This window comes from Mytilus trossulus, chromosome 5 (assembly GCF_036588685.1).
Source record: "Mytilus trossulus isolate FHL-02 chromosome 5, PNRI_Mtr1.1.1.hap1, whole genome shotgun sequence".
Lineage (NCBI taxonomy): Eukaryota > Metazoa > Mollusca > Bivalvia > Mytilida > Mytilidae > Mytilus > Mytilus trossulus.
In genome coordinates this window covers 46190909-46196908 of record NC_086377.1, presented here as the reverse complement: position 1 = coordinate 46196908, position 6000 = coordinate 46190909, and positions in this window count along the sequence as shown.

Genomic DNA, 6000 nt, shown 5'->3' with positions numbered 1-6000 from the left:
AGACAGGTTTCACGATGATATAACAATTCTCCGAACAAATCTTATTTTTTAGATTTTATGTCCTTGAAAAATAAGGATATTTGAAAAGATTTCTTGTGAGTTAACTATCTGCGAAATTATAGTTGAAACAGCCCATAACACAGTTCACTTTGCCAAATGAACAGTGTATAAAGAAATAATTAGTTTTTTTTTTCTTCAACAACAGTATAGCACACGTTGTTAACAATTACTCCACTGACATAACTATCTTAGTGAAGGTCCCGGTTTCAGATACAAATAGTTGTATTGCATGTAAATAACATAGAGTATTTTGAAGATGCAAGGGAACATTTTCTCGTTTTTAGTAGCACTCCAAATGTCTCCAATGGACGCCCTCTATTTAAGGTGCTGCCTTACACTACAGGGAGATAACTCTGTAAAATCATCTAAACGTTTTAATCACGTTGTATTGTTACAGATTTCTCAATTGTATTTTTACGTGCACTTAAAAGTAAACGCGCGTTTACTTTTCGCGTTAACTTTTTGTTTTTATATGCAATGATTAATTTTCAATAAATTAATTAAAGAGGTGTCATTTCATTAAATGCAATCGTCAATATGTTGATCGAACATGGACAGATGGATATTTTGATGTACCTTATCATGTGATATATTAGGTCAGTGTATCCAGGATACGAGGACAATCTGCGTTAACGCGCGTTTACTACAAACAGTAAACGAGCATTTACTTTTTTACAAAAATAGAAGACACTCTTTTCGCGAAGTGAACGTCAAAGTAAACGCCCGTTTACTCTAAACAAAATTAGAAGACGCGCGATTTTCGTGTTAACGCGGATTTAAACGCGATAGTAAACGCCCGTTTACATGTAATGCTTGGTCTGCACCCAAATGTAGGTGTTGGGTACCACCTTAATGTTTTTTACAAGAACATTCATGAACGATTTGCGAAATGATGTTCAACAACCAACAATCGATCAACCAATCTTATTTAACATTAAACTAAACACGTGTATTTAAAAAACAGTTGTTGGCATGACACGGATTATGTTCTTCTCAAAAATGTTATGATAGTATGATACTAAATCCCTAACGGGAAGGATTATTTATATGATGAAGACATTATATTTCAAACAGTTTAATTGAGGTCTGGAGCTGGCATGTCAGATAACTGCTAGTAGTCTGTTGTTATTTATGTATAATTGTCATTTTGTTTATTTTCTTTGGTTACATCTTCTGACATCAGACTCGGAGTTGAACTGAATTAGTCAACGTGCGTATTGTAATGCGTTTACTTTTCTACATTGGCTAGAGGTATAGGGGGAGGGTTGAGATCTCATAAACATGTTTAAACCTGCCATATTTGTGCGCCTGTCCGAAGTCAGAAGCCTCTAGTCTTTGTTAGTCTTGTATTATTGGTAGTTTTAGTTTCTTGTGTACGATTTGGAGTTTAGTATGGCGTTCATTATTACTAAACTAGTATAGATATTTGTTATGGGGCTATCTGAAGGGTGTGGGAATTTCTCGCTGCATTGAAGACCTGTTGGTGACCTTCTGCTGGTGTCTGTTCTATAGTCGGGTTGTTGTCTCTTTGAAACATACCCCATTTCCATTCGCAATTTTATTAGTGTTAGTTCCTTAGAAACCTGCATTCATGTCAAACAACATTTTTTTCGATCTATTTCGGGTTTTTTTTCGATTTAAAACAGCTACATTGACTTTGTCTATATTGAAAACAAGTGTTAAGTGTATATACTATATTCAGATTTTCAATGATGGTGTTGAAACTGATTAGGCAATTTGAATGAGTTCCTTATACATATGTTGTGCTACTTTTTAGGCGGTTGCTTTTCTCTAAAAGAATTATAAAACCAAATGAGAACCAAAACCACAGTATTGTCTTTATTTTAATCATAAATATCAAGAATAATGCTTGAGGTAAGAAATCTAAAAGCCAAAGTTTATCTTCATTATTTCCTTTTCAAAAATGGCACTGTGATTTTGTTAGCATTTAGGTTCAATCAATCATTGCATAAACCATGTGTCAGCACTATACGAAAATGAGACAAACCCATACCGTAAAGTCAGCTATAAACTGCCTTGACATGGAAGATATAAAAACATCCAACTAAGAAAACTAACAGTTGTTTGTCTTGCAATTGACAATGTCCATATTAAAATTTCAAACATGTGAATACTATATATTTTTAAACCTAAGTGACTGAGAGTTTTATAGTAGAAATGAGTATGAACTTTCTTGGTTATCCAGGGGGGATTTTTAAAAACGACTTCTTCACGATGAAGCAGTGAATATCTTAATCTTCTCTGCTATATGTTTTATGGCGCAAATGAAGTTGTCAGTTTTTGACGCAAAGGAAATATTACCTTCTTTTTAAATTTTATAAAGATTGGCGCAAATTCAATGCACCAAGGTAAGCTTAATTTTCTAAATGAATTACAAGGCGAATTGTCAATTTTATACTAATATATGCAATGAATTAATTTCATCTAAAATCTTTTTCTGTTTGTTAGAAGAAAAAACTGTTGACTGAGGAATAGAAATATGGTCACCCTTGGTTTACTGCGAACGGTAGTAAGACCCATACCAATGTGAAATGCCAGTTTGACTGTGGGAATGAACTGAGTTCGAAGTCACGTCGAGTCAAATCTAATTACTCTTGCACATTACAAATCTAACTCTTCATGCAACAACTCCTTGAGGGACCCGTTGGTGACCTTTTGCAAGGCAATATTTCCGGTCTTATCCAATTTACCAACATATCTAGTGACATTCAAAATTTCCTTTCCATCATCCCGGTCGACGCCTTTTACATGGACATACTTAATGTATGTATTATTATTTCTAATTTCGTCCAGAATATACATGCAAATACACTCATCACAGATACCAGCATTAAATTATGGATTTACGCTACACACGCGTTTTTTCAACAAAAGACTTACCAGTGACGCTCGAATCCAAAACAGTTCAAAAGGCCAATTTAAGAACGAAGTTGAAGAGCATTGAGGACTAAATTCCTAAACGTTTTGCTAAATATAGCTAAGGTAATTCATTCCTGAGGTAAAAAAGCCTTAATATTTCAAAAATCAAATATTTTGTAAACATTTATAAATATGACCATATCATTGATAGTTTATGTCAGCGCATAAGTGCTGACTTCTGGTATGGTAATAATCTCGAGGAATTAAAACTCCACCAGCAGTGGCATCGAACCAGTGGTTGTTAATAAACTCATCACAGATACCATACTTCCGACTAAAAATCAATCATCTATCTGATAAATATCTTAGTCTTTGACAAATTATCGTAACTAAAATAAAATAATTTATGAATAACAAAACATGTTTATCTATAAGGTGGTATAATATCTACGGTCAGGTGCTAAACACATAAGAATTTTAGAAAAATACAAGAAATTTTAATGAATATTGACAACTTAATTTCATTCAATGATATAGGAATTATCATATTTTTATTGTTACTTTTGAGATTCTTTCAAACTTTTCTGTTTTGATGCAGTAACTGGCTGTCAGTATTAGCGAGAATACTTTTAGATTTATACTTTGTGTTTTTGTTGTTGTAATGGATATAGATATATCCTATCACGACCGGTCCGTGTTTTTTTTTCTGCTTTGTATCGATCTGATGAGTTTCACTTTTCACTCAATTTAGGTGTTTTATTATGCTGTGATGTTACAATATGTCCCATATGGATGGATGTTTGGGCGCTCATAAACATGTTACACACTAAGCCCCCCTTTCCTTTAAACACATACATTTCTATATAATTCGAAAATAATGATAAAAATAAGATCAGTTCTTAAAATTAACTATTCAAACTATAGCTTCTATAAACATACATACTCTTTCATTCATTAACACTGAAGACCTCTCTCTCCCTCTCACATCAAAGACACAACTTTATCTCAACCTCTATAAATTTAAGCCTGTTTTCCCTATACACGGAAACTCCCAAGTATAAGACAGGCATATATGCCCTCATTCTCCCAATCATATAGAAACACACAAGTATATATATATGATAACATATGAAAATAATAACAATGAACCATAATCAAAGCACGCGTAGCTAAGATCCGATCATAAAAAAAATTGGACAAATCATCATCTCATCAATGCTTATGTCCTCTTTATGTTGTAGTGAATTTGCAAAAGAATCCCCATCTCTTCTGATTCCATGGATTTGACTTATACCAACCAACGTTTGTGGCAATCTTCAACTTGACGATCATCCCTGAAAGTTACAAAGGCCGAGTTTATCATTTTCTTTGTCACATTTAGCACATTTTTCATTGCGACATATAAAAAAAATCGTTACCATGTAAACAAATTGGTTATTAATTCGATAAATTCTAATAAAATTGAGAATGGAAATGGGGAATGTGTCAAAGAGACAACGACCCGACCAAATAAAAAACAACAGCAGAAGGTCACCAACAGGTCTTCAATGTAGCGAGAAACTCCCGCACCCGGAGGCGTCCTTCAGCTGGCCCCTTAACAAATATATACTAGTTCAGTGATAATGAACGCCATACTAATTTCCAAATTGTACACAAGAAACTAATATAAAAATAATACAAGACTAACAAAGGCCAGAGGCTCCTGACTTGGGACAGGCGCAAAAATGCGGCGGGGTTTAACATGTTTGTGAGATCTCAACCCTCCCCCTATACCTCTAACCAATATAGAAAAATAAACACATAACAATACGCACATTAAAATTCATTTCAAGAGAAGTCCGAGTCTGATGTCAGAAGATGTAACCAAAGAAAATAAACAAAATGACAATAATACACAAATAACAACAGACTACTAGCAGTTAACTGACATGCCAGCTCCAGACTTCAATTAAACTGACTGAAAGATTATGATTTCATCATATGAACATCAGGCACAATCCTTCCCAATAGGGGTTTAGTATCATACCATCATAACATATATGAGAAAAACATAACCCGTGTCATGCCAACAACTGTTTTTAGAATAAATGTCTTTAGTTCCGACGCAAAGACCTTATCAGTGACTCAATATTAACGCCAAAATATGCAATCTTTAATGAATTGACAACAGTATCGTAATTTAATCCCTTCTTAATCAGTCTATTTAAAGGTTTTGTAAGTTTCTGAGGTGAATACTGACACCTTTGTGTTTTATAAAGAATATTTCCATAAAAAATTGGATGTGAAATACTTGAACGTATAAAAAGTCTGCATGTTGAGCTATATTTACGAATGATGTCTTTATACCGATGATAAAATTTAGTAAAAGTTTTGACTAGTTTGTGATATCGAAAACTCTGATGTAATAATTTTTCAGTAATACATAAATTTCTCTCGTTAAAATCTAAAACATTGTTACAAACACGAGCGAATCGTACAAGTTGAGATATATAAACACCGTAAGATGGTGACAAGGGAACGTCACCATCTAAAAACGGATAATTAACGATAGGAAATGAAAAATCATCCCTTTTTTCATAAATTTTTGTATTCAGCTTTCCGTTAGTGATATAGATATCAAGATCGAGGAAAGGGCAGTGGTCATTATTAGTATTAGCTTTATTTAAAGTAAGTTCAGCAGGATAAATTTCATTAATATACATACTGAAGTCGTCATTAATGAGAGCCAAAATATCATCCAAATATCTAAAAGTATTATTAAATTTGTTTATCAGATGTTGTTTTGATGGGTCTTTGCTTATTTTTGTCATAAATTGTAACTCATAACAATACAAAAAGAGGTCCGCAATAAGTGGTGCACAGTAAGTCCCCATTGGAATTCCGATAATCTGACGATATACGGAATCCCCAAAGCGAACAAAAATGTTATCTAGTAAAAATTCAAGGGCATATAGAGTATCAAAGCATGTCCAATTAACATAGTTTTTTTGTTTATTGCTACTAAAAAATGACCTAAAAGAGTTTGAACATATATATTCACATTCTGATTTTTTGAATGCC